Source organism: Tursiops truncatus, chromosome 4, assembly GCF_011762595.2.
Source record: "Tursiops truncatus isolate mTurTru1 chromosome 4, mTurTru1.mat.Y, whole genome shotgun sequence".
NCBI lineage: Eukaryota > Metazoa > Chordata > Mammalia > Artiodactyla > Delphinidae > Tursiops > Tursiops truncatus.
The window spans coordinates 95,567,063-95,589,664 of record NC_047037.1 but is presented as its reverse complement, the minus strand read 5'-3'; the positions used below and the strand labels follow the sequence as shown (position 1 = coordinate 95,589,664).

General features: G+C 37.6%; 1 pseudogene; it reads left to right on the top strand.

The window, feature by feature from the left end:
* The first annotated feature begins 19,820 nt into the window (after positions 1-19,820).
* Positions 19,821-20,554, top strand: LOC101320299 (actin-related protein 3 pseudogene; annotated as a pseudogene).
* The last annotated feature ends 2,048 nt before the right edge of the window (positions 20,555-22,602 follow it).

Genomic DNA, 22,602 nt, shown 5'->3' with positions numbered 1-22,602 from the left:
AACCGAAATTCTAGCGTACTTCCAATAAGAAAACAAACGAGTATTCATCAGAGGATAAAGCCTTCAAACAGATCCCAAATAAAGTCAGAAAACTCAGCCAAAGGGAGGAAGCTCAGGATCTGAGAACAGACTTTCCAAACCGAAAGTAGATGGTAACTCACCGGAGTGATGAGGGCAAGGGACTTGGTGTGGGCACCTTGGTGTGGCATTTTTGAGGCCAAGGAAAAGTTGCCTGTAGCTTGCTATGGTTTGCCTGTCCTGATTTGTAATTTCTCTCTGCTATTCCTGAATAAACTCATCTTTTTGACAATTTTGAGCTTGCCCCAGTTTCCCTCTTTATTTAGGTTGACATCTCCAAGCCTGGTTCTCCAATCCTCATTATAATTCTAGAAGACACCTAATCTCATTTGTAAATTGGACCATTACGTTGGCAATAGAGACTGAAAAGCACCAGAAAACAAGTGTCATAACATTCCGTAGTGAGAAACCAAACCAAATTGCAGAAGTTTCCAATCAGGCAGCAGAGAAATGTTTCCTCTGCTTAACTTAACCAGATTTAATGTCTACTCTTCGAAGTTAAGATACCTGACAGATACAATCTTAACCCCTGACCAAAGTTGATTGTCAAAGGATAGAAATCTCATCCCAGCTTGACTTTCTGGTTATGCAGTTTTGAAAACAAAACATAGTGGCCTTAAACAACAATTTATTTCCTCTCAATGTTCAGGTGGTTGCTGGACTCAGCAGGAAGTGTCACTTGGCATCTCTCATGCACTTGCAGTCACATATCAGCCAGGCCTGCAGTCTTATGAAGGTTTGACTGAGCTAGACGTCTAAGAAGTCTCACTTATATACCTGGTAGTTGTAACTGGCTATCAAGGGGAGCTCAGCTCAGGCTGTCTACCAGAGCCTCTGTACCTAGCATCTCCATGCGGTTTGAACTTCTCACAGCATAGGGGCTGAGTTCCAACAGGGAGTATCCAAAAACTACAATTGCAAGAGGCCCAGGTAGAATTATCAAGGCTTCAAAAGCCACATACCATCATTCCTATTTAAGATAGAGTCACAAGGACAGCTCAGATTCAGAGAAGGGGCTTATATAAGGGCATTAGGATATGCAGCAAAATGGCCCTCCAGTGATGTCTGTATTCTAATCCCTGGAACCTGTAAATAGGTTACCTTACATGGCAAAATAGACTTTGCAGATGTGATTAAGGATATGGACATTGAGGGACCTCCCTGGTGGTCCAGTGGTTAAGACTCCATGCTCCCAATGTAGGGGGCCCATGTTCAATCCCTGGTCAGGGAACTAGATCTCGCATGCATGCCGCAACTAAAAAAAAAAAGAAAAGAAGAAAGAAAAAGATCCCTCATGCTACAACTAAGACACGGCGCAGCCAAATAAATAAATAAATAAATATTTTTTTGTAAAAAGGATATGGACCTTGACGTAAGGAGATTATCCTGTATTATCCAGGTGTGCCTAATCTAAAATATGAGTGCTTCAAACTGGAGAAACTCTCAGCTCCAAAGAACCACAGAGACGGCAGTATGAGAAGGACTTGGCCTGTCATTGCTCACCTGAAGCTGGAGAAAGGGAGCCATGAGCCAAGGCATTCAGGTGACCTCTAGAACCTGGAAAAGGCAAGAAAACGTATTCTCCCTTAGAGCCTCCAGAAAGGAGCTCAGCCCTGCTGACATACTGATTTTAGCCTAGTGAGACCCATGTTGGACTTATCACCTACAGAACTGTAAGATAATAAATTTATGTTGTTTAAGCCACAAAATCTGTGGCAATTTGTTATTAAGTATAATAATAAGAAACTAATACAGCGTGGGACTTCCCTGGTGGTACAGTGGTTAAGAATCTGCCTGCCAATGCAGGGTTCGATCCCTGGTCCGGGAAGATCCCACATGCCGCAGAGCAACTAAGCCTGTGTGCCACAACTACGAAGCCTGCGCTCCACAGCCCGCGAGCCACAACTACTGAAGTCCGCATGCCACAACTACTGAAGCCCACGCACCTAGAGCCTGTGCTCCACAACAAGAGAAGCCACCACGATGAGAAGCCCGCGCACCACAATGAAGAGTAGCCCCCACACGCCGCGACTAGAGAAAACCCGCGCACAGCAACAAAGACCCAACGCAGCCAAAAGTAAACTAAATAAAATAAATAAATTTATTTTTTTAAAAAAGAAACTAATACAGTGTGAATACCAGGAAATATAGCTCATTGGGAGATCATCTTTGGACACCAGCTCCCTCACCTGATCTATGAGTCCTTTCTTAGGAATGTAGAATTAGAACTAGAAGACCACTCACCCTCTTAGATGAAAAATACCTAAATCCAGAAATTGCTGATAGTAGCCCATTTTCTAACATGCACTCTGTGATCAGAATACACCATTTACAGTTTAAAAAATGAATTGATGATATCAACACTAATTGAAAAGTGAAAAATCTCAGACCCTTAACATTCTGTATTTCTTGTGTTGTGCAAAAGAGGTTTTATTGATTTATTTAAACAATCAGTCTATTGCCTTCAACAATGAAATCATTTAAGTCTAGAAACAGTCAATTTTGCCTTAACTAATAAGTTTCTTGGGCAAGAAAGAAATGTATACACATGACTTGGTAGATATAAAATGAATATTCCTTAAGCGGGAGCTAGAATAGAAAGATATCCTGTGCTCTTGGATTGAAAGAATTAATATTTTTTAAATGGCCATACTGGGGCTTCCCTGGTGGCACAGTGGTTAAGAATCTGCCTGCCAATGCAGGGGACGTGGGTTTGAGCCCTGGTCTGGGAAGATCCCACATGCCGCAGAGCAACTAGGCCCGTGAGCCACAACTACTGAGCCTGCGTGTCTGAAGCCTGTGCTCTGCAACAAGAGAGGCCACGATAGTGAGAGGCCCGTGCACCACGATGAAGAGCGGCCCCCGCTTGCCACAACTAGAGAAAGCCCTCGCACAGAAACGAAGACCCAACACAGCCAAAAATAAATAAATAAATTAAATAATTAATTTTTTTTAAAAAGTGTCTTAAATGGCCATACTACCCAAAGCAATCTAAAGATTTAATGCAATCCCTATCAAAATACCCATGACATTTTTCACAGAGCTTTACTTATATTGAATCTTGGTGAATAACTTTTGCTGAATTGAATCCAAAAAGGCCAAGCTAGAGAAAAAAAAGGTTTGGGGCAGGGGAGTGATATTGTATTAAAATAGAAGGTTAACATTCTTAATTTGACAAATTCTACAGTCATTTACACCACAGTCTACCCAATAGCTACTAAGTAGGCAAAAGAAAAGTGAATCTCTAAGCCGAAAAGGTTAATGACAAAACCAATTCTATTCTTTTCATAATTTTTATTTCAAAATCTTTGGTCTAACCTCCTGAGATTTTGCCAAGCAAAAGCTGGAAGACTGGCTGAAACCGTGTCACGGTGTCCACATGCTTGATCTTTAGTACCTGTCCAAGGCAGTATGAACCAGAAATATCTACGCACATGCCGTTAGACACAGAGAGCCTACTTGTGACTCACCTGCCATGAGCTGACAGTCTGAGTGAGGGACAAGAGGAGCTGAGGTCACCATGTGACCGTGTTGATGATATCCTACAACTTCCATTCCAAGAATATCATGCAGGAAATTTATTCTATTTATTATCATCCTCTTGACAATGTCCACTATGAATCTCCACAGTATGCCAGCAGACAATACCCATACCAGTCAGGGGTAAAAAACACCATGTGCTTTGCCCACAAGTGAATGGCTATACAGCCTAACGGTGAAGGGAACATGCTCCGGATTTAAATCCTGACTATACCTCTTACTAGCTGTATAACCTTGGGAAAATGACTAAACTTATCTGTGCATCAGTTTCCTCACCTCTTCTCAGGGGATAATAATAGTACGCACCTTGATTTTCCCCACTATTGTAAATATCTTAAGGATATTACTCTGTTTACATAAAATATGATAGTTACTGGCCACCATGGTAGTAAGCACACTAAATAAATGTTAGTTTTCACTGTTATCATTATTACTGTTTTAATTAATGAAGAGACATATGCTGAAATCAACAATACCAAGAAGACAGACAGATACTCTAATTGGGACTATCTGCACATATAATCATGAAAACTCAAGTAAAAGTAATAAAATCCAGATCTGTACTTACCAGATTCATCTGGCAAAAGTTCCAAATATCTTTATTCATAAAAGTTAATGTATGACTTTTCATGTCACCCTCAAGGAGAGCTGTTTAACTTTTAATTTATCTAGTATTTTCATCTTCCATCATACTCTGGACAGGCTAATTAATATAATATCAGTGGCTGGCCTGGCATATTCTCATTATACCAACAGTCTTTTAGGGAAAAATGAAGAGGTGAGAGGGGAATATTGGGTCTCAGAAACAAACAGTGGTAAGTATGGGCAAACGATGAACACCCAAAACCAGGCAAAACACCAGATAATTGTCACCTGATCACTTTCTAAATAACTGTGGGTTGATTTTAGTGAACAAGAATATGAAGATGTATTTAAAATTGTATGTTTTCAACTACACAGCATAAGAAGTGGTGATTTGAATTTGGTGTAGTTAAATTTCTACAGCTCTTGAGACTATATCTCTATGCCCAAATGGTAAAATAATCAGCAGATTCCATAAAATAGTATTGCAAGAAGTCATTTGATTTCTAGCAAAAAATATATATATATTCTTGGCTTTCATAGTGCTATTTGGAAGGCTGTTTTAGAATAAATTTTATTAGCCTAGAAAAGACAGTAAATGAACATCCCAGCTGTTATTCCATGAAATAAAGCAATGTGATTGTCCTTCTTGGGTTTTTTTCCTGCTTCATTATATATATATATTTAATTATCAAATGTCAACTAGTCCTTCCCAAAATTCAATTTTTAAACTATATTAACTTTAAAGAGTTGGACCTGAGGGGAAAGTGGCAGTGTTCCTAAAGGGACAAGATATAGTAATACATCTTATTGACTGTCTTTACGTGGTTGATTTCCAGAACTATTGTTTTTCCACTTCTGGAATTCATATCAGCAATGTGGATCTTCTTAAGAAAACCATTTTTTAAGCGCAACCAAAAAAATGTCTGTTGATTCTCTAGGTGTCTCACACTGACTGTGCCTTTGTCTTGTTTGGGTTTATACAAAAATTTGGCATGCTGGCAATATTTATGTGCAGAGGGGTAGAGCTGAACAACCTTGAGTTAGAGATGAACACTTGAAAGCTTGTAGCTCATGTCTGATGCACTGTCACACCTTTACGACCTCCACCCCAGCAAGTCACAGGAATATGCAGAGTCAAGGAATCTGTGCTCAATAACTTCATTATTACTCAAGAGGTTATGAATTATATTTCATCCTCATCAGGTGAGATGATACATTAAGTGTCGAGGTGTGCACTAGGACACAGGTTTTCTCCATACCTCCTCATATTTGGGACTTCCTCATACTCTCAACACTGAGCCCCACTATGTTAGAAAAAGCTAGATTCCAGGGTTTTTCAACATGGTAAACATTAAGTAGTTTACAAATAGTGAGAACTGAAAACTCCTTCATTTGTTTTCTAACTTGTAATGTCTAACAATATGAAATTGAGCAATTAACTTATGCTTGTCTGGCTGCTTTACTTTTTCCAGGAAAGAGATATTAGGAAAGGTTGTGAGAGCTAATAAAACCATGATACTCTACTTGGGAATGTTTATGAATTATCTCTTCTCTAAACACAAAAATTCTAGTCACATCAGACTCTAATTGTCCATTGCAGAAAACAATGAAAATATCTTGAAATTTGTATCAACTTAATGTCTGCGAATATTTTCTTAAAAACAAGCAGCTCACACACACCTGTAACGGTGGCCAGATGATTTTTCTAGTGTGAATTTTGTCAGCAAACACTCTAGAATAATTTGGGACCAGAATGTTCATCACAAATGACCTCATATCCTCTTCTCCATTTCTAAGAACAGGACATATGTGTGTGTACATGTTTAGGGCCACAATACAGTACTGTCAGCACATGAAACAACCTGAGATTTCTTAATTTTGCTAAAACGTGATGATAATTACAAAAAAAAAGATGAGGAAGGGAACATGGTGTTCAATTTTACTTTTGATCTTCTAGTTAAACATCAAAGCATCTCTGTACATGTTAGAACTTTACTTTCCCTCATGAGCTAATAAACTCCTCCTAAGACGTGGAAATTGCTCTGCAAAGCATACTATGAAACCCTTACCAAATCGAAGTAGCAAAGATATTTCACTAACTCAACATCCTTAGACACTTTTAGTGGGAAAAATAGTTGGAAAAGTCAAGCCACAATATTGCCAGACTTTACACGTGGACATAAACATTTGTTCTAATGTCAGAGCTATTTATTGAAGCTGTGGAATAAAAATGAAACACTTTTCATATTAAATGCAACGAATCATGTACATGTACCTAATGGTGAAAATTCTAAATACTGTGAAATGCAAATTCCCATTCCAAATTTAAAAGATGTGTATTAAATACTACCTTGTTTGATATGTATGTTTTAATGTATGATTGTTTTATACAACAATTCTATAGAAAACACAGTATTGAGTAGTAATAGGACAAAAAGTAAAATATATTTTTTCCATACTCAATGAATTTGCTAAGTTTTTATTTCACTCAAATTGTATTTGCATTGAATTCTAAAATACTTCTAGAATAGGGAAAAAAATCCTCCAGCCCTTAATAAATATTTTGTGAATAAATGAATGAATAAACAAAATCTAAAAATGAAACTTAAAAAATAATAAACCTAAAATTTTTAAATAAAAGAAATTAAATCTTTATATTTGTTAAACTAGTTAAGAATGAAGACGTTACAGTAACCTGTTAATGTGTCTCATAACCTTCCTCAGTCTCTCTCCAGAGGCTGTGAAGGAGCTGAAATTAGGCTATACTCCAGAAAGGTGTATCAATTTATAATCCACCCCAACCTACATGAAATGGAGCATATCCCTGAAAACTCACTTTACTGTTACAACCGACGTAGAGTATATTATAGAGAAAATTTGAAGGCCTTGGAAATAGTATTTCAATTAAGATACCGCCAAATATATGTAAAATAGATAGCTAGTGAGAAGCAGCCACATAGCACAGGGAGATCAGCTTGGTGGTTTGTGACCACCTAGAGGGGTGGGATAGGGAGGGTGGGAGTGAGGGAGACCCAAGAGGGAGGAGATGTGGGGATATATGTATATGTATAGCTGATTCACTTTGTTATAAAGCAGAAACTAACACACCATTGTAAAGCAATTATACTCCAATAAAGATGTTTTAAAAAAAAGATACTGCCAAAATTTAATTAATAGCCACTTAATGGACACAGAGTATTTTAAAATTCCTCTTAGTGTATTCTTTTACTCAATTACATGATAAGAGGAGAAGGAGCATCTTGCGCATCTAAAAGAGTCTGTGGCTTGATTTAAAGGAAATCTTCCTCTAAATTTCAATAAAGTTACAGTTTCCTGACATTGAACAACAGGGTTTGAACTGAGCAGGTCCACTTATACTTGGATGTTTTTTAATAGAAAGACTGCAAAACCACACGATCTGCCATTGGTTGAATAGCGAATACGGAACTATGGATACGTTGGTTGAATAGTGAATACGGAACTATGGATACGGTGGAACCGCGTATATGGGGGATTTTCAACCATGTGGAGGTTCAACACCCCTATTTCCCCACGTTGTTTAAGGGTCAGCTGTACGCTTTTAAACAAGCACTTTTCAAATTTTATTGTGTTTACACATCACTTAGGGATCTTGTTCAAATGCAGATTCTTTTTCCTGCAGGTCTGGGAAGTGACCTAAGTTTGTTTGTTTGTTTTTCTTTTGAACAAGATCCTAGTGATGGTAATGCTGATGCCCTTGGACCACACTTTGAATAGCATTTTGAATAGCTGACAAACCACTTTAGAGTCTCTTAAAATCACCAATGTCTCTAGAAACTTTTACTTCAACTCAAGATCCTAGTTTCTCAAGGGAGGGAACTGAATTTTTATTTCTGATTCCATCAACTCTATTTTATAAAACTAGTTACTCATGTAAAGTACCAGAAAGACAGGCCCAAGACATTTAGCAGTTTTTCTACTAAAAAAAAAAAAGGGAGCTCTGCCAACCAGAGCAACAGCCAGCTCTACCCACCACCAGTGCCTCCCGTCAGGAAACTTGCTCAAGCCTCTTAGATAGTTTCATCCACCAGAGGACAGACATCAGAAGCAAGAAGAACTACAATCCTTTAGCATGTGGAACAAAAACCACATTCACAGAAAATAGACAAGATGAAAATGCAGAGGGCTATGAACCAGATGAAGGAGCAGGATAAAACCCCAGAAAAACAACTAAATGAACTGGAGACAGGCAACCTTCCAGAAAAAGAATTCAGAATAACGATAGTGAAGATGATCCAAGACCTCGGAAAAAGAATGGAGGTGAAGATTGAGAAGATGCAAGAAATGTTTAACAAAGATCTAGAAGAATTAAAGAACAAACAAACAGAGATGAACAATACAATAATGGAAATGAAAACTACACTAGGAGGAATCAATAGCAGAATAACTGAGGCAGAAGAATGGATAAGTGACCTGGAAGACAGAATGATGGAACTCACTGCTGCAGAACAGAATAAAGAAAAAAGAATGAAAAGAAATGAAGACAGCCTAAGAGACCTCTGGGAGAATATTAAATGTAACAACATTTGCATTATAGGGGTCCCAGAAGGAGAAGAGAGAGAGACAGGACCCGAGAAAATATTTGAAGAGATTATAGTTGAAAGCTTCCCTAACATGGGAAAGGAAATACCCACCCAAGTCCAGGAAGCGCAGAGAGTCTCATACAGGATAAACCCAAGGAGAAAAATGCCAAGACACATAGTAATCAAATTGGCAAAAATTAAAGACAAAGAAAAATTATTGAAAGCAGCAAGGGAAAAAAGACAAATAACATGCAAGGTAACTCACATAAGGTTAACAGCTGATGTCTCAGGAGAAACCCTACAAGCCAGAAGGGAGTGGCAGGACATGTTTAAAGTGATGAAAGGGAAGAAACTATGGCCAAGATTACTCTACCCAGCAAGGATCTCATTCAGATTCAATGGAGAAATCAAAAGCTTTACAGACGAGCAAAAGCTAAGAGAATTCAGCACCACCAAACCAGCAAACAAATGCTACAACAAATGCTAAAGGAAATTCTCGAAATGCGAAACACAAGAGAAGAAAAGGACCTACAATAACAATGCAAAACCATTAAGAAAATCGTACTAGGACATTACATATCAATAATTACCTTAAACGTGAATGGATTAAATGCTCCAACCAAAAGACACAGGCTAGCTGAATGGATACAAAAATAAGATCCATATATATGTTGTATATAAGAGACCCACTTCAGACCTAAGGACACATACGACTGAAAGTGAGGAGATGGAAAAAGATACTCCATGCAAATGGAAATCAAAAGAAAGCTGGAGTAGCAATACTCATATCAGATAAAATATAATTTAAAACAAAGAATGTTACAGGAGACAAGGAAGGACACTACACAATGATCAAGGGATCAATCCAAGAAGAAGATATAGCAATTATAAATATATATATAAATATATATATACAAATATATGCACACAAAATAGGAGCACCTCAATACATAAGGCAACTGCTAAAAGCTACAAAAGAGGAAATCGACAGTACAATAAGAGTGGGGGACTTTAACACCTCACTTACACCAATGGACAGACTATCCATACAGAAAATTAATAAGGAAACACAAGCTTTAATGACACAATAAAAGGAATACAAATAAAAGGAATACAAATTTATGACACAATAGCCCAGATACATTTAATTGATATTTATAGAATATTCCATCTAAAACCAGCAGATTACACTTTCTTCTCAAGTGCACATGGAACATTCTCCAGGATAGATCATATCTTGGGTCACAAATCAAGCCTCAGTAAATATAAGAAAATTGAAATCATATCAAGCATCTTTTCTAACCACAACATTATGAGATTAGAAATCAAACACAGGGAAAAAAAGTAAAAAACACAAACACATGAAGTATAAACAATACGTTACTAAATAACCAAGAGATCACTGAAGAAATGAAAGAGGAAATCAAAAAATACCTAGAGGCAAATGACAATGAAAATACAATGATCCAAAACCTGTGGGATGCAGCAAAAGCACTTCTACGAGGGAAGTTTAGGGCTATACACGCGTACCTCAAGAAACAAGAAAAATCTCAAATAAACAATCTAACCTTACACCTAAAGAAACTACAGAAAGAAGAACAAACAAAACCCAAAGTTAGAAGGAAAGAAATCATAAAGATCAGAGTGGAAATAAATGAAATAGAAACAAAGAAAACAATATCAAAGATCAATAAAACTGAAAGCTGGTTCTCTGAGAAGATAAACAAAATTGATAAACCATTAGCCAGACTCATCAAGAAAAAGAGGGAGAGGATTCAAATCAATAAAATTAGAAATGAAAAAGGAGAGGTTACAACAGACACCGCAGAAATACAAAGCATCTTAAGAGACTACTACAAGCAACTCTATGCCAATAAAATGGACAACCTGGAAGAAACGGACAAATTCTTAGAAAGGTACAACCTTCCAAGACTGAACCAGGAAGAAATAGAAAATATGAACAGACCAATCACAAGTAATGAAATGGAAACTGTGATTAAAAATCTTCCAACAAACAAAAGTCCAGGACCAGATGGCTTCACAGGTTAATTCTACCACACTTTAAAGAAGAGCTGGCACTCATCCTTCTCAAACTCTTCCAAAAAACTGTAGAGGAAGGAGCACTCCAAAACTCATTCTATGAGGCCACCATCACCCTGATACCAAAACCAGACAAAGATACTACAAAAAAAGAAAAGTACAGACCAATATCACTCATGAATATAGATGCAAAAATCCTCAACAAAATAGTAACAGAATTCAACAACACATTAAAAAGGATCATACACCATGATCAAGTGGGATTTATCCCAGGGATGCAAGGATTCTTCAATATATGCAAATCAATCAATGTGACATACCATATTAACAAATTGGAGGATAAAAACCATATGATCATCTCAATAGATGCAGAAAAGGCTTTTGACAAAATTCAACACCGATTTATGATAAAAGCTCTCCAGAAAGTGGGCATAGAGGGAACCTATCTCAACATAATAAAGGCCATATATGACAAACCCACAGCAAACATCATTCTCAAAGGTGAAAAACTGAAGCATTTCCTCTAAGATCAGGAAAAAGACAAGGATGTCCACCCTCACCACTGTTATCAAAATAGTTTTGGAAGTCCTAGCCATGGCAATGAGAGAAGAAAAAGAAATAAAAGGAATACAAATTGGAAAAGAAGAAGTAAAACTGTCACTGTTTGCAGATAACATGATACTACACATAGAGAATCCTAAAGATGCTACCAGAAAACTACTAGAGCTAATCAATGAAATTGGTAAAGTTGCAGGATACAAAATTAATGCACAGAAATCTCTTGCATTCCTATACACTAATGATGAAAAATCTGAAAGAGAAATTAAGGAAACACTCCCATTTACCATTGCAACAAAATGAATAAAATACCTAGGAATAAACCTACCTAGGGAGACAAAAGACCTGTATGCAGAAAACTATATGACACTGATGAAAGAAATTAAACATGATACCAACAGACAGAGAGATATACCATATTTGTGGATTGGAAGAATCAATATTGTGAAAATGACTCTACTACCCAAAGCAATTTACAGGTTCAACGCAATCCCTATCAAATTACCAATGGCATTTTTTACAGAACTAGAGGAAAAAAATCTTAAAATTTGTATGGAGACACAAAAGACCCCGTATAGCCAAAGCATTAGTGAGGGAAAAATATGGAGCTGGAGGAATCAGACTCCCTGACTTCAGACTATATTAGAAAGCTACAGTAATCAAGACAATATGGTACTGGCACAAAAACAGAAATATTGATCAATGGAACAAGATAGAAAGCCCAGAGATAAACCCATGCACCTATGGTCAACTAATCTATGACAAAGGAGGCAAGGATATACAGTGGAGAAAAGACAGTCTCTTCAATAAGTGGTGCTGGGAAAACTGGACAGCTACATGTAAAAGAATGAAATTAGAACACTCCCTAACACCATACACAAAAAATAGACTCAAAATCAATTACAGACCTAAATGTAAGACTGGACACTTCTTAGAGGAAAACATAGGAAGAACACTCTGACATAAATCACAGCAAGATCTTTTTAGATCCACCTCCTAGAGTAATGGAAATAAAAACAAAAATAAACAAATGGGACCTAAAGAAACTTAAAAGCTTTTGCACAGCAAAGGAAACTACAAACAAGACAAAAAGACTACCCTCAGAATGGGAGAAAATATTTGCAAACGAATCAATGGACAAAGGATTAATCTCCAAAATATATAAACAGCTCATGCAGCTCAATATCAAAAAACCAAACAACCCAATCCAAAAATGGGCAGAAGACCTAAATAGATATTTCTCCAAAGAAGATATACAGATGGCCAAGAAGCACATGAAAAGCTACTCAGCCTCACTAATTATTAGAGAAATGCAAATCAAAACTACAATGAGGTATCACCTCACACCGGTCAGAATGGGCATCATCAGAAATTCTACAAACAATAAATGCTGGAGAGGGTGTGGGGAAAAGGGAACCCTCTTGCATTGTTGGTGGGAATGTAAATTGATACAGCCACTATGGATAATAGTATGGAGGTTCCTTAAAAAACTAAAAATAGAACTACCAATATGACCAAGCAATCCCACTCAGAGAAAACCTTTGTAATTCACAAAGACACATGCACTCCAGTGTTCATTGCAGCACTATTTACAATAGCCAGGTCATGGAAGCAACCTAAATGCCCATTGACAGATGAATGGATAAAGAAGATGTGGTACATATATACAATGGAATATTACTCAGCCATAAAAAGGAATGAAATTGGGTCATTTGTAGAGAGGTGGATGGATCGAGAGACTGTCATACAGAGTGAAGTAAGTCAGAAAGAGAAAAACAAATAACATATATTAACGCATATATGTGGAACCTAGAAAAATGGTACAGACGAACCGGTTTGCAGGGCAGAAATTGAGACACAGATATAGAGAATAAATGTATGGACACCAAGGGGGGAAAGCAGGTGGGGGTAGGGGTATGATGAATTGGGAGTTTGGGATTGACAGATATACACTGATGTGTATAAAATGGATGACTAATAAGAACCTGCTGTATAAAAAAATAAATGAAATAAAATTCAATAATTCAAAAAACATAAAACAAACAAACAAACAAATGTTAAAAATGTCATATTGCATTCAGTTTCTCCTAATTGATCCTATTTAGAGATTTCTGCAGCCCACAGTGTATCACAGAAAAATCAAAATGAAATATTATGATGGATGTGTGTATTTTTATGGAGCAGGGAATTAGGGTGTCATATTCATCTCCTGGATGACATCCATTGCCAGTTGGCTAAGCTTAAGAAATTCTGAACACTAGTCTTGCCAGAATTCTGCCCCCACAACCTGGCTGACAGCTTTATCAACAACCAGGAGGCAAAACAGGCCCCAGTCTGGCTTCCCATCTCTGTAGTGCCAACTGCAGTTCGAATGTTTGGGCTTCAGCAGTAACAGAAGCAGACAGGCCCTAAAGATCTAAAGTGAACAGATACTGCTTTTACTAACAACAATAATGAAAAAACCAATCTCTGACATTCAGAATGTGCATGCACTTTTAAGGCAATGATGGCTTAAGCAATCAGTAATATAAATTCCTCAATGATATTTACTGAATATGTATTTGAAATATCAATGATCATTACATTAGGAAATAAAAATCACCTTCCTTAAACAAATATACCTTTTAAGTTTCTAGAAGGTAAACCATACCAAGAAGAAGAGAATAATGAACACAGCAATGGATCAGGCCAGATATGTCAAATCCCTCTTAACCTGCATGAATAGTCAAAGCTGAGTAAGATGACACACTATAGAAGGATCCTGTAAAGAAAGTTGATGCAAACTTATTACTCCTGAACTCTTTTTGTTGAATTCCAAGTTGTCCAACAAGCTTCTCTATTATTCACCCATCAGTTTCCCAAAGAGGTTGGCTGGAGGTGACAAGAGGGAAATGACATCAGCAAAGACCCCCCAAAGAGACAGCTAAGCAGTTCAGTCTCAGCAGTTTTGCTTCAGGGGCAAGGTTGTTCCAGAGGCAAGACTGGCCAGAAAGTTGCAACTAGCTGCTCATAGGAACAAGCTAGTAAGCAGTAAAATATTATTAAATTTATTGTTATTTAATAATGAGACTTGGCTAAAAGATAGATAAGACATCCATTAGGTAGCAATCATAAAAAAAATACTAGAAAATAACAAGTGTTGGCAAGAGTGTGGGGAAATTGGAATCCTTGTTGCATTGTTGGTGGGGATGTAAATTGGCATAGCCACTGTGGAAAACAGTATGGCAGTTCCTCAAAAGTGAAATATAGAATTACCATATGATCCAGCAATTCCACTTCTGGATATATACCCAAAAGAACTGAAAACAAGGACTCAAACAGATACTTATACACTAATGTTTATAGCAGCATTATTCACACTAGCCAAAATGAGGAAACAACCCAAATGTCCATCATCAGATTAATGGATAAACAAAGTGTGGTATACATGTAAAATGGAATATTATTGACCTTTAGAAAGGAATGAAATCCTGATACATATTACAATATGGATGAATCTTGCAAACATTATGCTAAGTGAAATAAGCTGGACACAAAAGGACAAGTATTATATGATTCCACTTACATGAGGTGCCTGAAGTAGGTAAATTCATGAAGACAGTAAGAAGAATAGAAGATACCAGGTGCTGAGGAGTTATTATTTAATGGCTATAGAGTTTCTGTCAGGGATGATAAAAAAAGTTCTGGAAATGGATAGTGATGATGGTTGTACAACAGTGTGAAAGTTTTTAATGCCACTGGATTGTACACTTAAAAATTAAAATGGTAAGTTGTTATATGCATTTTACCACATAAAAAAATAGAAAAAAATTAATCCATTGAATACTTAAAGAACCTGATTTAAATTTTTTCTCTTTTATTTCATTTTTTACTCTTCCCCATAAATTAAAATTTTTAACAAGAGCTAAGTATAGAAAGTGGACCTTAGAAGACAGGCACATGTACTTGGTACCATTTTCTTTGTTTTCTTTGCTCTAGGTAATTAGTGCCTGTGCTAATACAAAGGATTAGACTCACACAAATCAATATCTTACCCAGTATCAAGCCTTCATAATGATGTAAAAGAGTCAGGTAATCCATGGGCTCAGACAAAGCAGAGAGGATTTGGGGACATTGAGGTGGCCTCCCTTCTTATGATGAGCACTCACTCTCTGGTCCAAAATGATAGATGAGCTCTCCAACGGAGGATATATGGGGTTATCTCACAGAGTAAGGGAACATTTTATTTATGATACATCTCTGTTTTATACCCTAGCTTTCATGTCAGTTTTCAAGGACATCTTACTAAGAGCACTCCAGCTAGCATAGATCATTAGCCTAATTACCTAAAGGTCCAGAATCACATTGTCTAGGATTGGATTACCTGCCTTCTTCCCCCTCATCCTAGGTGGAGCATCCCCTGGTAGTCAGGGGCAAACTGGGTCACAGTCCAGTTACATTAACTCCTTCCTCATCATTAACAAATTTATTCTGATTGCACACATGAACTAGTATGTACATATTTGTCTTCAGAAATAATCATTTAATGTACAAACCTGCTATGATATTTTCATGGGAGTTTCTACTCCTAAAGCTTGATGTCTAGACCTCTACATTAGGAACACTCGCCAGACAAGTGCATCAAATATCCCCTGGTGAGGGTGAGAAGGAAAAGACTGGGTTTCTAAGTCCTCACATAGCTCAACAAGGTCTCAGATCCAACAATTCAGAGGTAAGGAGCTACAGGCAATGAAAACCTAAAGTAAAAGGAACATTGCTTTCACATCAATCACATTTCAGGCCAAAAGGCATTGAAGGAATGGATGCTTTGTTGTCTCAGAAGGGTTTTCCAGGGTCTGCATAGTTTATTCCATCTTTCCCATTCTCTGTTGTTAACCTTCCACATCAGAGTTTTTGTTCTCCACCTCCCTGCTTGGACTGCAGGATTCAGACATTTCTTTGCATCCCAGGTCAACCTTGCCTTTAACAAGAACATAAATTTCTCCTTGCCGCAAATTCTTGGTTTGGCCTCAGCCCATTCCATCCAGGTCCCACCTCTCGAGACATAAGGCTGGGTCAGAGGACTAGGTCTCCCACAGATCTGGGAGGAAAACCTGGATAAAACTGGTGGCAGGAGCAGCTGCCACCCCAATCTGACCACCATGCAGAAAACTTGGCCCTTTCACCATCACTTGCCCTCAGTACAGGGCTTCTCTCTGCTCTGTTCCTCCTACTGAACCAAATCTTTTGCAAATGTGGGCAAAACAGCAGTAGCAGGGAGAAGCCTAGGCCCTTAAAACTCTCCTCAAAGTGTCTTAAAACTCTCCTCAAAGTTCCCTGATGGTGGTGGTGAGTCTGGACTCTACCATCACTACCTAAAATTCTGAGATTAATAGTGGCACCAGGGAGCCACAGGAATGGAACCAAAGCTGGTGCCTCGGTTGTGACTATATAGTGCTCCTAATTAATCCCATCTGTCTTCATATAATTATCTAAGCAGAAGTGCTGTTGGCATTATTTGAATCACAGATTTAGCTCTGGCTTCTGCTGGTAGCTATAGGGCCCTTTCTTCAAAGCATGTAGCAATGCAAGCAGAAGGAATAATTTGCTTCTTATAGACATATGCCCTGGACAAGAGACATCTTCTGGGTAAGATACTACCAGAAACATAATCCATAACCACTAAAAAAATCCTTTCTGGGGCTTCCATGGTGGCGCTGTGGTTGAGAGTCCGCCTGCTGATGCAGGGGATACGGGTTCGTGCCCCGGTCCAGGAAGATCCCACATGCCGCGGAGCGGCTAGGCCCATGAGCCATGGCCACTGAGCCTGTGCGTCCAGAGCCTGTGCTCTGCAATGGGAGAGGCCACAACAGTGAGAGGCCCGTGTACTGCAAAAAAAAAAAAAAAAAAAAATCCTTTCTGTAAATAGTGCCAAATGCAATTTTAAAACCTTATAAATCATGATAGTTTAAAAAATGAATGGCACATCACAGTTTACAAAGTATTTTCACCAGTTTTCCCATTTGAAAGGAAAATATGGAGTAAATGTCACAACTTCAAACTAAAAATAACAGAAGAAGAATTGGCTTTAACTGGGAAGAAGAAAGAGTTAAAATACTCCCTCTCACCAAGAAATAGCAGGGGAAATAAATAAGAACACAAACAACTAACCTAAGACCAAACTTCAACATCAATTTTATATGTGCCCCTGTCAAAGGGACTACGATGTGAAGTCCCAACACGCTTTGTGGTAGGATTCACCTGGGTTCAGGTATTTCTGGAATTCTGATTATACAGGCTTTTCAGAAACTTATACTGCTAGACAATTCACTCATGGGAAGAAAACGATTTGGTTTAAGCTATAGAATATGTTTTCAAGAACTGCTATGTTGTGATCATACCTGTCCCTCATAATCTTTACATTTCAGTTTCTGAAGAAAGAAAAGCAGGATTTTCACTTTATCTATATGCATCAGAGAAGTGCAGGAAAACATTTCCATGAAACTTACTGTGGCTGACAATCTGCTCAGTTGCAGCAATGTGTTTGATATGGGCTCTGGACACAAAGCAAACCCCCATAGTAGAAAATGACAACTGATGCTCTTGCCAAAGCCTGCCAGTGGCTGGTGACCATGACCTACCTAATCCTGAGTGCTTGTCTCTTAGTGGTGGTTCCCTGTGTATGTGTGTGTCCCACCAGAGTTATCTGGGTGGGTGGTCTATGAAATATTTGGAATTTATGGACAACCTTGCCTACAGACAGGCAACTACTTTAAATGCTATTGCCTGCTGTTTGATTATGGAGTGGTACCTGGTTAATTCTCCCCAGAATCAAATCAAACACTAATAATGCTATGAGATTCGGGTTACTATTAGTATAATTCATTTATGTGCAAGGGTAAGACTTGCCAACACATAAAACATATCCTTCAGAGCCAAGGTGAAAAGGAAATCATTCTTTGCCACTTCTTCAAAAAAGAAGAGGAAAGAAGAAAGTGAGATACTATCCTGTGTAAGCCCACAGATAGCTTCTCTTTTCTGCTAACAGTTTTATTCTCTCTCCAGAGTTCTAATGTATGTCAAACCACTGCATAATATTTCTCAAAATTTTAAATGTCAGTAAGAATTTCAAAACAAAACAATCTATTTTTGAAAAAGAAATCTTTTCTCATTGTGAAAATAATTATTCAAATGCCATACTAAGCCATTATACCTTCAATTTAGAAAATGTAAATACCCTTGGAAGAATAATACCATAATGTATTTGACATTATTTACACTTATGATGAATGAAGGCTATGAGAATTGGCTTTTACTGGGAAGAAGAAGGAATTAAGACACTAACTCATCAAGGAAGAACAGAAGACTGAAAGTAAAGGAATAGAAAAAAATAACCCATGCAAATGGAAATGAAAAGAAAACTGGGATAGCAATACTCATATCAGAAAAAACAGATTTTAAAATAAAGTCTGTAACAAAAGACAAAGATGACCATTATATAATGATAAAGGGGTCAATCCAAGAAGAGGATATAGCATTCATAAATATATGTGCATTTAATATAGGAGCACCTAAATATATAAAGCAAATATTAACAGACATAAAGGGAGAAATTGACAGTAATACAATAATAGTAGGATACTTGAATATACCACTTACATCAGTGGACAGATCGACCAAACAGAATATTAATAAGGAAACAGTGGCCTTAAATGACACATTACACCAGATGGTCTTAATAGATATCTGCAGAACATTCTACCAAATAAACAAACAAAAAACCCCAGCAGAATACACATTCTTTTCAAGTGCACATGGAATTTTCTCCAGGATAGATAACATGTTAGGCCACAAAACAAGTCTTAATAAATTTAGAAAATTGAAATTATTTATATTAAACAACTTTTCCAACCACAACAGTATGAAACTAGAAATCAATTACAGGAAGAAAAATGGAGGAAACACAGACATGTAGAGACTAACAACATCTTACTAAGAAAAGAGTGAATCGACAAAGAAATGAAAGATGAAATCAAAAAATACCTTGAGATGAATGAAAATAGAAATGCAACTTTCTAAAATCTATAGGACACAGCAAAAGCGGTTCTAGGAGGAAAGTTTATAGTGATACAGGCCTACCACAAGAAACAAGATAAATCTCAAATAAACAACCTAACTTTCCATCTGACAGACTTAGAAAAAGCCCGAAGTTTACAGAAGGAAGGAAATAATAAAGATCAGAGCAGAAATAACTAGAGACCAAAAAAGAAAAGAAAAAAACACAATAGAAAGATTAATGAACCTAAGAGCTGGTTTTTTTGAAAATATAAACAAAATTGATAAACCTTCAGCCAGACTCACTAAGAAAAAAAGAGAGGCCAAATAAACAAAATTAGAGGTGAAAAAGAAGTAATAGAAAAAGCCACAGGTACCATAAAGTGGTCAGTCTATCATGGTATAGTTTAAGGCTGTCACCTAATGGAAAGGTTTATAGAGCAAATGTTCTCTCAATACTCAAAGCACAACCTGAATGTCATTACTTTCTTTTGATTAAATCTCCACTAAATGCTCCTGAAAATAGAATACACTACTGAAATATGGTTTGAGTACTTCAATATTCCAGGCTTGTACATAGCCATGCAGGCTGTGCTTGCATTAACAGCATCCTGAGCAACAAGACATGTAGGAAAACTGATAGTGACTGGTATTAAGATGCTGTCACTCCTGTCCTTTCTGTGGCTACAGGACATGTGATTGGCAGCTGAGGTAAGCACATTCCAGTCACAAGGTGAGCTGTACTGTATTTCATTCAGCAACTGCTGAGAGGCCAAGAAGTAGGAATTCCTCTAGGGCAATCCCTGGAAACAGCAATGGAAGTAAAGGAGTGCTACAGTTATGTCTGCCCAGATTTAGTAAAAGAATTTAACAAGTATGACACAGAGGGGCCAACTAGATTAAACAGTATACTAGAATCAAGGCAATCTCAAAGAAAGAATTTTCCATTGACATTGGGTACGACAGATCCTTGGAACCTAAAATCTTTTTTCATCCAGAATTTGCTAATCTAGAATTTACCTACCTAACAAGTAGTAAATGAAGTAATTCAGCATTATCTTATTGGTGTCAGATTTCTCTCTACAAGGATACTGACCTCACTTAACTGGATGTGCAGAGACTTTGAGGGTCACTCATATTTTGAAGGAAAAAAATGACCAAGTAAAAAGTACATTTCAAAAAGTAGCTTCATACACAACAATGTGAATGTATTTAATGCCACTGATCTGTACACTTAAAAATGGCTAAAATGGTAGATTTCATGCTATATGTTACCATAATAAAAGAATTTAAAATTTTTTTTAACTTTAAGAGGCCTCATGACACTTGCCCTTACTCATTCATGGGCCAAGGAATTCCAGTAATTAGGAAATGCTGCCCTCCACACTAAAAGAAAATTGGTTTTTGCTGCAAGTGTTTTAGAACTAAGAAGCTAGTACAGTTGACCCTTGAACAACAAGGGTTTGAACTGTGCAGGTCCACTGATATGTGGATTTTTTTTCGATAGTAAATACTACAGTTCTACACAATCTGTGGTTGATTTAATCCATAGATGTGCAACCACGTATATGGAGAAACCACGTATACGGAGGAACTATGAAGGGCTGACTATAACTTATACACACATTTTTCACTGAGTGGAGGGTCCACACCCCTAACCCCACATTGTTCAAGGACCAACTGTCTATTGGATTAAGTTTAATTCCTTGGACTCTTTTTCTTGATAAAAAAAAAAAATTTTTTTTTTAAATAAAAACAGCCTGTTGGATCTTCTTTTTTTTAAAAAAAAAAAAAAAGAAAGAAATGCTCACAACATTCAGGTATTACCACACCAGTTTCAGCCTCTGTTTATTGAAATTTCTTCCTGGTTCACATGTCTAAGCATTTGCCACTGACCCAACCTGTGAGAAGCAGACACAAAGTGGTGTTGCAGATGCAAACAGTTGTCTACTTTGACTGCTCTTCTAACCCCTCTCCTACGACAGAAATCACTGGCAATGCCAATTAAATCTCTATCAGCTGATTTTGGGGTGGTTCTAATGCACCTGTTCCTTCTTTGTTCTTTTTTTCTTTTCTCTCTCTTTCTTTTTTACTTTATTTTTTTGGTGGGCTTTGTGTCTGGCTTCTCTCACTTAACAAGGTTTATCCACGTGTAGCATGTATCAGCACTTCATTTTTCACGACCTTAGTCATTTCAGGCAGCTATAACAAAACACCATAGACTGGGTGACTTAAACAACATTTATTTCTCATCGTTCTGAAGCCTGTGAAGTCCATGAAAAAGGGGCTAGCAGATTGGAGATTTGGTTCTTGGTGAGGGCCTTCTTGCTGACTTGCAGATGGCCAACTTCTCACTGGATTCTTTAATGTCTTTTCCTTTCCTTATAAGGCTACCAATCCTATTATGTGGGCTCCACTCTCATGAGCCCATGTAAACCTAATTACCTTCCAAAGACCTCTTCTCTTCATATCATCACATTGGGGGTAATGGCTTCAATATTTGAGTGTGGGGGGCAGTAGGGGAGACAGAAACATTCAGTCCATAACATGACCCAATAATATACCATTGTACAAACAATACTACATTTCATTGATTCATTCATTAGTTGACAAGCATTTAGGTTATTTCCACTTTTTGACTATTATGAATAATGCTGTTATGAACATTTGTGTGCAAGTTTGTTTTTTTTTTAAATGTTGAGCCTTCTTTTACTTATTTTTATTTTCGTCTGTGTTGGGTCTTGGTTTCTGTGCAAGGGCTTTCTCTACTTGTGACAAGCGGAGGCCACTCTTCATCGCGGTGCGCAGGCCTCTCACTGTCGCAGCCTCTCCTGTTGCGGAGCACAGGCTCCAGACGCACAGGCTCATCAGTTGTGGCTCACGGGCCCAGTTGCTCACGGCATGCGTGATCTTCCCAGACAAGGGCTCGAACCTGTGTCCCCTGCATTAGCAGGCAGATTCTCAACCACTGCGCCACCAGGGAAGCCCTGTGTACAAGTTTTTTGTGGCCACGTGTTTCAATTCTCTTGAGTATGTACCTAGGAGAGGAATTGCTAGTTTATATGGCAACTCCATGTTTAACCACTCAAGGAACTGCCAATCCGATTTCCCAAATGGCTGCACCATTTTACAATCCCATAAGCAATATACGAGGGTGCAATTTCTCCAAATCCTCACCAACACTTATTGTCTGTCTTTTTTATTA